The 11,826-nt window shown below is 46.0% G+C and overlaps 1 long non-coding RNA gene and 1 other non-coding gene across 2 annotated transcripts; both read left to right on the top strand.

Annotated features, from left to right (window-relative positions):
* The first annotated feature begins 2,856 nt into the window (after nucleotides 1-2,856).
* On the top strand, nucleotides 2,857-9,733 carry LOC114806139. Its single transcript, XR_003754228.1, has 3 exons — nucleotides 2,857-3,036; nucleotides 8,753-8,964; nucleotides 9,694-9,733. It is a non-coding gene; the product is annotated as an uncharacterized LOC114806139 (long non-coding RNA).
* Nucleotides 7,573-7,710, top strand: LOC114809799. Its single transcript, XR_003757575.1, has one exon. It is a non-coding gene; the product is annotated as a small nucleolar RNA SNORA7 (small nucleolar RNA).
* Nucleotides 9,734-11,826: the final 2,093 nt, after the last annotated feature.

Genomic DNA, 11,826 nt, shown 5'->3' with positions numbered 1-11,826 from the left:
GTGGGAAAGGAACGTGTCTGCTGGTTCTGTTGCACTCTCCCAAGCACTTAATACAGTGCTCTGCCCAGAGTAAGTGTTCAATAAGTACTAATGATCGATTGACTGATTGATATTACGCTATTCTTCCAAGCAATCAGTTCAGGGTTCTGCACATAAAAAGCACCCAGTATGGCGCTCTGTAACCAGTAGCTCTGCCCAGAGGAAATGCTCAATAAACTGTAGAGCAACAAGGCCTAGTGGATAGAACACGGGCCGGGGAGTCAGAAGGTCATGGATACTAATCCCGGCTCCGCCACCTCTCCGTTGCGTGACCTTGGGCAAGTCATTTCACTTCCTCTGTGTCTCAGTAAGCTCATCTGGGAAATGGGGGTTGAGGCTGTGAGCCCCATAAGGGACAGGGACTGTTTCCAACTAGAAATGCTTGTACGCACCCCGGTGCTCAGTACAGTGCCTGGCAAGTAGTAAGTGCTTAACAGATGCAGTCATTATTGCTATTATTATGCAGAAACGTATTGAATGGCTTTCTGTTGACAGTGAAGTGAATTTACAGATGTGGAAGGGTTGAAATGACTCCATGCATTTTGCTTTAAACCACATCAAACTTAGTAAAATCAAGCTTCAGGCACAATTTTCTCTATCCCTCGGATTAGCTTTGTAGGAATGCCTACAGGGAGAACATCCCCAAGTCCTGAGGACAGAGTGCTGCCAGAAATCTGTCATTTTGACTTGCCTGGGGGGGCTAAATGCAGGTGTTTGTTTCCTCTGCCCCTCTCCCTGCTCCTGCTGCCAGCCGAGACCGCGGCCATGTTCAGTGTGAGGTCTCCTGTGAACAGTCCCTAAATCCAGCAGGTTTCTAGAATGTCCGGGTGTTGGGGACTGCTCTTTCTGAAATCTTCCCTGAGAGTCAAGAAAGTAGGAATAGAAAAAGATCAGGAGTCTTGTCATTTAAGGGTCAGAGCGTCCTGGCCTAGGGGAAGCAGCATGGTATAATGGATAGAGTACGGGCCTAGGAGTCAGCAGGATCTGGGTTCTAGTCCTGACTCCACCACTTGTCTGCTGGATGACCTTGGCTAAGTCATTTCACTTCTCTGTGCCTCAGCTACTGCAACGGTAAAATGGCAATTAGGAGTGTGAGCCCCATGTGGGACAGGGACTGTGTCCCTCCTGATTAGCTTATATCTACCCTAGTGTTTAGAACAGTGCTTGACAGAAAGTAAGCGCTTAACAAATAGCATCACAAGCCTGGCTCAGTGGCAAGAGCCCGGGCTTGGGAGTCAGAGTTCATGGGTTTGAATCCTGGCTCTGCCACTTGTCAGCTGTGTGACTGTGGGCGAGTCACTTCACTTCTCTGGGCCTCAGTTCCCTCATCTATAAAATGGGGATGAAGACTGTGAGCCTCACGTGGGACAACCTGATTACCCTGTGTCTCCCCCAGCGCTTAGAACAGTGCTCTGCACATAGTAAGCACTTAACAAATACCAACATTATTATTATTATCATTATATAATAAAGCCAAATAAAACAAAGCAAAGCTGAAGGGACAGAGACTGTTTCCAACTTGATCAGCTTGTATCTACCCCAGAGCTTAGAACAGTGCTTGACACATAATAAGCGCTTAACATTTTATTTAATTTACTTATTATTTTATTTTATATTATTTTATTTCATTATTTTCCTTCATTTACATATGATTTTATTACACACACACACACATCCTCCACTCCCCGTCCCCTCTCCGCACACACGCCACCACCATCCTAGCACGGTTTTCCTCTTTACTCAAAGAAAGATGTTCTTGAGAGCAGATTTCACCTTTGGGTGCACGTGTGGCTGAAAAGATCAATTTGGGACCGCAGTCGTGGACCCCTTCTGAACACACATACTGTTGGACCGTCACGTCTGTTGGCAGGGCTTGGTGCCGTCTTTGCTTCGGCCTTCTTGTCTCGTGATCGTCGCAAACTTTCTGCTTGAAAGAGCCACTCCTTTCTTACCGCAGAGCATGGACCGGCCTGTCTGCTGCAATCATTTCTCAGTTTTCGGCTGAAATGCAGTGCTGCAGCTGAGACGGGGCTTTGTTTCATTATATAATGATAATAATGACGGTGTTTGTTAAGCGTTTACTATGTGTCAAGCACTGTTCTAAGAACTAGGCAAGATACAAGCTAATCAGGTTGGACACAGTCCCTGTCCCACAAGGGGCTCACACTCTTAATCCCCACTGCATAGTTTCAGTAGCTGAGGAATGGAGAAGTTAAATGACTTAGCCAAGGTCACGCAGCAGACAAGTGGTGAAGCCGGGAATAGAATCCAGGTCCTTTCAACTCTCAGGCTCATGCTCTACCCACTAGGCCACATCCTTCAAATGCTTCCTTGCTTCCTTTTGCATTTGGTTTCCCAATTTAGAGAAGCAGGGTGGCTCAGTGGAAAGAGCCCGGGCTTGGGAGCCAGAGGTCATGGGTTTGAATCCTGGCTCTGCCACTTGTCAGCTGTGTGACTGTGGGCGAGTCACTTCACTTCTCTGTGCCTCAGTTCCCTCATCTGTAAAATGGGGATGAAGACCGTGAGCCTCACGTGGGACAACCCGATTACCCTGGATCTCCCCCAGCGCTTAGAACAGTGTTCTGCACATAGTAAGCGCTTAACAAATACTAACATTATTATGATTATTTCACCTCTCTTCCAAAGGTTGCTTGGTTATCTATTAACCAGAAGGCAGGGATTGTGCATATTATTTACTGAGAGGCCTTTTCAGCCCCACTTTCATGCCCGTGGCAGCGTCATTCTTCAAAATAAAGGTCAACTATATACCTTTAATTAGTCAGCTATTTTATCCTGACATTTTGGCCGCTGTCAGTTGTACCCTACTCTTCCTCTGGCTCCCACTACTTAAAAAATAGTTTGTACCTTCCTCTCTGAGAAGCAGCATAACATAGCTGAAAGATCCCTGGTCTGGTTGTCTGGACACTGGGTTCTAATTCTGACTCCGCCACTTGCCTACCTTCTCTAAGCCTCAGTTTCCTCATCAGTAAAATGGAGGTAAGGTGCCTGTTCCCCCTCCCCGGTAGCTCTATATTCAACCTGATTATTCTGTGCCTACCTAGTGCTTAGTACAGTGTCTGGCACATAGTGTGTGCTTCACAAAACCACAATTATTATTTATCATTCTTAATCTCCTCCGGGAGACTGTAATATCCTTTCGGCAGGATACATGTTTTGCTTCTAGGATATTCTCCCAAATGCTTAGTACCTTTAGGAGGTGCTCAGTAAATATTCTCAACTGATGGATTTTCTCTCTACAAAGTAATCGTATCTAAATAAGAAAAGATCTCTTGTGCAAGGAAATATATGCCAAGTTAAAATATTAATTTGATTTTTTCCATTGAAATCTGAAGCTATTTTTGCTAAGCCATTACAGAGTGGGTTGTGTGTGACTGTGTAAGTGTGTGTGTGTGTGTGTATGCGTTTTCATGCTGGTTTCATTATGCGGAGAGTTGGGGAAAATAATGTGGCTTATTTTCCAAAAAAATGATCACATTCATTTTCTGAGAAAGGCAAGAATTCATAGGGTTTGTTTGTTCCTAATTTTTCAAAGCACACAAGCCAGCTGAGCAGGATGAACAGCTAGAAAGGTGAGGAGGAGGGGAAGAGGAGGAGGAGAAGAGGAGGTCGGCGAGGGAATGTTGGTAATACTGATTCCTTCTACTCGGAATCTATTTCTTGGCTGGTTTAAGGAGGAAAACCCCTCCGACGTCAGCCATGTCTTTCCGCGCTCCAGCCCTCTACCCCAAAATCGAAGGCCAGCTCCCTGAGGGTGGCCATCGAGCAAAAGAGAGGTGGTTCTGGACTGCCTCGACAACGGGACTCTTTCTCTCCCGAGAGTATAGAAATTTCTTTTCTTGTTCCTCTCTGACATGAAAATTGTAGCTTTGCTACCTCAGAGAAAGAAGCCAAAGAGACAAAAGTTTAATTATACTGTTTTATTTCCCCTGCAGCTGGGTCCCATTAGCGACAGAGCAGTGGGCAATTTCTTTGCAATCTTTGACCCTCCTACCAATAGAGATGGGGCAAATGGGTGATTAAAATCGATTACAGGCCGGGGGAGTTGAGCAGGGAAGACTCTTTGATTATTTCTTTCCCTAACAGAGGTCTTGGGATTAACTGTGAAGTGGCCCTGGCCCTGTCAAGCTTGGGGCCCCTCTAGACTGTAAGCTTGATATGGACAGGGAATGTGTCTGTTGTTATATTGTTTCCTCCCAAACTTAATACAGTGCTTCGCACACAAAAGCGCTCAGTACTGTGAGCTCGTTGTGAGCATGGAATGTGTCTGTCGTAAGCGCAGTAAGTGCTCAATAAATACAATTGAATGAATGAATGAATGAAAGGGTGGCAGGAGGGGGTGGGAGGAGGAAAGAGAAAGTCCAGTCATCCAGAAGAAGCCACTGACCATCTATCATGTGCAGGCCACTGGGCTAAGCACCTGGGAAGTTACAAATGGAGTGATGGACATGATCCTTCCTCTCATTATGGTCCTTGCTCTCAGTATGCAAGTTGTTGAAGACAAATGGGGTTCTCCTGGAGGTGGATGGACAGAAGAAAATAAGTTACACTGTAAGAATGGAACTCCCTCCCCTCCAGAAAACCCTGGCAGACCACCAATCTCCCCTTATTTAAAACCCTCCAAGAATCACCCCTCCCCCAGGGAGCTTTCCCTGATTTATTCCCATTACTCCAACTCCTGTCACCCTACCAGTCATCTCTAGCACTAATGTATTACTTATACCCATCCTCAGAACATGTATCTATATGTCATTTCCTTGCACCCTTTATTCAGCCCTCCCTCAGCTCCACAGCACTTACGTATATATCCATAATTGAAAAATTTATATTAATGTCTATTTCCCCTTCTAGACTGTAAGCTCCTTTTGGACAGGGAAAGTGTCTACAGTGAAGCAGCGTGGCTCAGTGGAAAGAGCACGGGCTTTGGAGTCAGAGGTCATGGGTTCGAATCCCGGCTCTGCCACTTGTCAGCTGTGTGACTGTGGGCGAGTCACTTAACTTCTCGGTGCCTCAGTTACCTCATCTGTAAAATGGGGATTGACTGTGAGCCCCACGTGGGACAACCTGATTCCCCTGTGTCTACCCCAGCGCTTAGAACAGTGCTCTGCACATAGTAAGCGCTTAACAAATACCAACATTATTATAGGGGAAGCAGGGTGGCTTAACGGAAAGAGCCTGGGCTTCGGAGTCAGAGGTCATGGGTTCGACTCCCGGCTCTGCCACTTGTCAGCTGTGTGACCGTGGGCGAGTCACTTAACTTCTCTGTGCCTCAGTTACCTCATCTGTAAAATGGGGATTAACTGGGAGCCTCACGTGGGACAACCTGATTACCCTGTATCTACCCCAGCGCTTAGAACAGTGCTCTGCACATAGTAAGCGCTTAACCAATACCAACATTATTATTATTATTACAGGTCTGTTAGATTGTAGCGTCCCAAGAACTTAGTACAGTGCTCTGCACAGTGTAAGACCTCAGTAAATGCGAATGATTGATTCCTCCAGACTGTAAACTCCTCGTGGGCATAGAATGTGTCTACTAACTCTGTTTTAGTGCATTCTCCCAAGCACTTAGTTCAGCGCTCTGCGTACAGAAAATATTTAATCAATCAATTGTGTATATTAAGCACTTACTAAGAGTAAAATAGAAGAGTTAGACCAAAAATTGTCTTGTCTTAGGCTGTCGAGTCGTCTCCGACCCACGGCCACACCGTGGACACATCTCTCCCAGAACGCCCCATCTCCGTCTGCAATCATTCTGCTAATGTATCCATAGAGATTTCTTGGTAAAAATACAGAAGTTGACTTACCACTGCCTCTTTCCATGCAGTAAACTTGAGTCTCCACCCTCAACTCTCTTCAGTGCCGCTGCTGCTCAGCACAAGGGTGTTTTGACTTGTAGCAAGCTACTGCCCAAGCTGGGAATGGATTGGATAGGCCTCTACTTGACTCACCCCCTCATAGCTAAGACTGGTAGAGTACTGGAAACTCTCCAGGTGTATCCTGAGAGGGATGAACAGTAAACATCATTGATTAATTCAATTACATATTCAATTATTTATTCTGATTACCTTATTTGCAAATATATTTGTGCCTTCCCCAGTCAGAGAGTGAGTTGTTTGAGGAAGGGGAATATGTCACTTGCAGGTTAGTGGAGAAGACGGACATTAAAATAAATTACAGGAAGGGAAGCTATCAAGTATAAGAAGTTGTACGTAAGTGTGGTGGGGATTCATTCATTCGTTCATTCATCCAACAGTATTTAATGAGCGCTTACTATGTGCAGAACACTTGCGCTTGGAATGTACAATTCGGCAACAGACAGAGACAATCCCTGCCCAATGATGGGCTCACAGTCTAATCGGGGGTGGAGATGAGAGTCTTAAGGGTTATACACCCAAGTGCATAAGCGACCCATTAGGGTGGGGGAGACATTAAGAGAAGCAGCATGGTGTAGTGGATAGAGCAGGGGCCTGGAAGTCAGAAGGTCGTGGGTTCTAATTCCGGCTCCACCATTTGTCTGCTGTGTGGCCTTGGGAGGTCACTTCACTTCTCTGAAGGTCAGTTACCTCATCAGTAAAATGAGGATTGAAACTGTAAGCCTCTTGTGGGACAGGGAATGTGTCCAACCCGATTTGCTTGTAACCAGCCCAGCAGTTAGTTCAGTGCCTGGGGCACAAAGTAAGTGCTTCACAAATACCAGAGTTATTATTATTACACTATAATAGAGTTGGTTGAAACATTCCCTGTTTCATGCCGCTGCCCTCCGCCTTCCAGGGCTCGCCATCCAATCACAAATGGGGATCTCCTGGGTGGGTGGGATGAGGGCAAATGGGAGGGGTGTCTTCACAATGCCCCTGACTACCCAGCTTTAGGGATTTGGATGGTGGTGGGATTGTCATCCCTCAGCAAGGCTGAGGTGGGACCAACTCCTCCATTTTAGGAGCCAGGAGCCAGGAGCCATCCACAACGAGATATCTTTACCCTGCTCTGGGCTGTCTCACCCCTCCCCACCCCGCCCTTCCCCTCAGGAGGGTCGAGGGGGACAGAGGGTGACCTATAAGCCTCTCTCCTTTCCACAGGCAGCGCCAGGGAGCCCACTTCAACTATCACTAGACTGGAGATTTCCCTCTGCCTTCCCTTCCTTCTTTTGATCTTTTTCCCTGTTTCTGTGTGAAGAGAGGTCTTGTTCTGGTTTCCTCACTAGGGTCCACCTTTATTCTCTCTCTCTCCTCTCTATCTCTTCCTATTTGGCCCTTCCCCCTCTTCTCTCTGACAGCACTCTTGTGAAAAGTTTATCTTTCGTTAGCTCTCTTGGCCTGCAGCTATTTTACCCTGTCAGTCTCCTCTGAGGCCCTGTGAACTTGGATGCAGATGCTGTCTCGCTCTCACAGACCTTCTTAGAAAAATACCGGTCCCAGCTGCCTCCCTGAAGGTGAGACTGAGCTCCAGAAAGCTCATTGTGGGCAGGGAACATGTCTACCGACTGTTTTATTGTTATATTGTACTCTCCCAAGTCACCTCTCAGGGTCACATCTGAAGAGTTTCCAGGACTCTACCAGTCTCGACTACAGGAGGGAGAGTGAAGCAGAGCCCTATTCTTTCCATTCCTAGCTTGGACATTGGCTAGATAGTGGAAGGCAATCTGCTACAAGTCAAAACTCACCCGGTGCTGGGCAGCAGCGGCATGGGAGACAGTGGAAGGTGGAGACTCAGGTTTACTGTGCAGAAGGAGACAATGGTAAACCAATTCCATATTTTTACCAAGGAAACCCTCTGGGTACACTACCAGAACGATTGCTGATGAAGGTGGGGCGTTCTGGGAGAGATGTGTACACGGCGTCGCTATGGGTCGGACACGACTTGACAGCATAAGACAACAATTTTCCCAAGGGCTTTGTATAGTGCTCTGCGCACAGTAAGTGCTCAATGAATACCACTGATCGATCGACTGATTGATCGATAGAGTATTTCCGGCAGACCGGTGGAAAAGTACAGGATAAAGATGCCTATTCCACTCTCTTTAGAGGGATTTTATAATTCTTCTAATCCGTAAACTCCTTGAGGGCAAGAATCATATCCAACAATTGACACAAGAATTCTGCTGCATTATCCTTCCCCTGGTGCTTACTGCAGTGTTTCGCACACAATAAGCTTTCAGTAAATACCATTGATAGTGATCTGCTCTCTTAAGATTTAGCACAGTGCTCTGCACAGAGCAAACTCTCAATAGATGCCATTCACTGATTGAATGATCTACTGTATCGTATTTTCCCAAGCATATAAGGACAGTGCTCAGACCACAATAAGTGCTCAACAAATACCATTGATCGATTGACCAATTAGCCCTGCTTAAGAGGTTGGTAGCTATGGTTTGAATAAATGATGTGAATATTCTCGTAATTCTTGAAGCTATAAATAGAACTGCCATTGACAACACATCTTGGGACATATTGTGTGTGTGTGTATTTGTGTGTGGTTATTTGGGGTTTTTTTTGCATATATGTGTGTGTGTGAGCTTGCATGCATGTACACTGGTGTGGGCTCATGGAGACTCATTTATTATGCTTTCACCCGAAAGGCATTACCTCTCACTCTTGGTAGATGGCCCTGGTATTTTAGACAGAGTTTCTAACGAGGACTTATGGAGTCTGGAAGAAACGTGTTATGTGTTTTGTTTTCCAAAATGTTCCCCCAGAAAAACAAGGAGCCACGAGGGGAATCCTGTGAAGGTCACCTTTCCAGAGACACTTAGCCTGGTTAAAAGCAGAGCCAATTGAACCGTGGGGTTTGGATTGGCTGTCCTGGGAGCCTGTGAGGCTCAGATCACCGACTGAGCCCTTGGAGACAGGGAGAAGAAGCGGAAGGTCGAAAAATTAAAGATCCCCTGGTCTGGAACTCCCTTCCCAGGTCGAATATGCTATAGACCACCACTCTCCTCTCCTTTAAAGCCTTATTCAAATCACAGTTCCTTCAAGAGGCATTCATTCATTCATTGAATCATATTTATTGAGTGCTTACTGTGTTCAGAGCACTGTACTAAGTGCTTGGGAAAGTACGATACAACAATAAACAGTGATATTCCCTGCCCACAAATGGCTCACAGTATAGAGTCGGGTAGATGGACATCAATACAAATAAATAAAATGACAAATATGCATATAAGTTCTTTGGGGTTGGGAGCGGGAAAGAGCAAAGGGATAAATAAAATGACAGATATGTAAATTAAGTGCTCTGGGGCTGGGAGGGAGACGAGCACAGGGAGCAAGTCAGGGTGACGTAGGAGGGAGTGGGAGATGAGGAAAAGTGGGATTTCCCTATTCCCTCTCCCTTCTGCGTCAATCAGTCATATTTGGACTGCAAGCCCATTGTGGGCAGGGGATATATCTATTGTTATATTGTTCTCTCCCAAGCCCTTAGTGCTTTACACACAGTAAATTCGATTGAATGAATTATTGAGTGCTTACTGTGTGCAGGACCCTTTTCTAAGTGCTTGGGAAAGTACAACGTAACAATAAAACGTTACCCTTGAACTTGTATCTTTACCCTTTTAGCGTTTGATATTCATCCCACCCTCAGCCCCAGAGCACTTATGAACATTGTCTTATTTTATGCTGTTGAATCTTCTCCAACCCATAGGGACTCCATGGACATATCTCTCCCGGAATGCCCCAAATCCATCTGCAATCATTCCGGTAGTGGATCCGTAGAGTTTTCTTGGTAAAAAATCTGGAAGTGGTTTACCGTTGCCTCCTTCCACGTGATCAACTTGAGTCTCAGCCCTCTACTCTCTCCCATGCCGCTGCTGCTCAGCACGGGTGAGTTTTGACTTGAAGCAGATTGCCTTCCCCTCGCCAGCCACTGCCCGAGCTAGGAATGGAAAGGACAGGCCTCTCCTTGACTCTCCCTCCCGTAGCGGAGACTGGTAGAGGATCGGAGACTCTTTAGGTGTGACCCTACGAGGGGATGTATGCACATACCAGTACTTTAATGTCTCTCTCCCCCTCTAGACTGTAAGCTCCTAGTGGGCAGGGAACATGACGACCAACTCTTTCATGTTATACTTTCTCTCAAGTACTTAGTACAGTGCTCTTGCAAAAGGTATGAGCTTAATAAATCCCACTGATAAATTGAGTGAGCATTACAAGCAATAGTCACGAGGTAATACAGCTTAATAAATCCCATTGATAAATTGAGTGAGCATAACAAGCAATAGTCATGAAGTAATAAATGGATAAATCAGTGAACCACAAATAAAAAAGCTGGTATTTGTTAAGCACTTCTATGTGCCAAGCACTGTGCTAAGTGATGAGGTAGATACAAGAGAACCCAGTTGGGCACTATCCCTGTCCCACGAGTTGCATTTGTGCCGGTTTGACTGTTGGTACGACGCACCCAGAGATGTGGGCAATAATCTTGGAATGCCTTCCGGAGGAGGTATTTTTTGAGAGTAGGGATTGTGTCTTCTAACTCTCCCAAGGGCATAGGACAGTGCTCTACACAGTAAGTTCTCAATAAATATCATTAACTGTTTGATTGTAAACTCGCTGTGGGGAAGGAACGAGTTAATCATCTCCATTTTATATACAGAGAGAAGCAGCAAGGCTTAGTGGAAAGATCGTGGGCTTGGGAGTCAGAGGATATTCATTGATTCACTCATTCAATCGTATTTACTGAGCGCTTACTCTGTGCAGAGCTCTGTATTAAAAGCTTGGAAAGTACAATTCCACAACAAATAGAGACAATCCCCATCCAACAACAGGCTCTCAGTCTAGAAGGGGGGAGACAGACAACAAAACAAAACAAGTAGTGCAGGCATCAATATAAATAAATAGAACTATAGATATATGCATGTCACTAATAAAATAAATGGAATAATAAATACGCACCTATATACGCAAGTGCTGTGGGGCAGGTAGAGAAAAAGAAGCAAGTCGGGGTGACAGGGAGGGGAGGAGAAGCTAAGAAAAGGGGGGTACTTTGTCTGGGAAGGCTTCTTGGAGGAGGTGAGTCTTCAGTAGGGCTTTGAAGCAGGGAAGGGTGCTACTTTGGCACATGTGAGGAGGGAGGGCATTCCCAGCCAGAGGTAGGACACGGGCAGGGGTCGACGGTGGGACAGGCGAGAACGAGGCACCAGAGGAATGGAGTGTATGGGCTGGGCTGGAGAAGGAGAGAAGGGAGGTGAGGTTGGAGGCGGCAAGGGGATGGAGAGCTCCGAAGCCAAGAGTGAGGAGTTTTTGCTTTATACGAAGACTGTTAGGCAACCACGGGAGATTTTTGAGGAGGGGGGTGACACGCCCGGAGCGTTTCTGTAGAAAGATAATCTGGGCAGCGGGGTGAAGTATAGACTGGAGTGGGGAGAGACAGAAGGATGGGAGATTAGAAAGAATGCGGTAATCCAGTCGGGATACAACGAGTGATTGTTCTAACAAGGTAGCGGTTCAGATGGAGAGGAAAGGGTAGATCTTGGCGATGTTGTGAAGGTGAGATCCCGATTCCACCACTTGTCTGCTGTGTGACCTTGGGTAAGTCAGTTAACTTCTCTGTGCCTCAGTTACCTCATCTGTAAAATGGGGATTAAAAGTGTGCGTCCCATGTGGGATAACCCGATTACCCTGTATCTACCCCAGTACTTAGAACAGTGCTTGGCTCATAGTAAGTGCTAAACAAATACCATAATTATTATATACTCTTCCAAGCGTTTAGTACAGTGCTCTACACAGTAAGCTCTCAATAAATACCATTGTCTGACTGATTGATTCGTAGCTCATT

Source organism: Ornithorhynchus anatinus, chromosome 2 (assembly GCF_004115215.2).
Source record: "Ornithorhynchus anatinus isolate Pmale09 chromosome 2, mOrnAna1.pri.v4, whole genome shotgun sequence".
In the NCBI taxonomy this organism is placed as follows: Eukaryota; Metazoa; Chordata; class Mammalia; order Monotremata; family Ornithorhynchidae; genus Ornithorhynchus; species Ornithorhynchus anatinus.
This window is presented reverse-complemented; position numbering and strand designations above follow the sequence as displayed.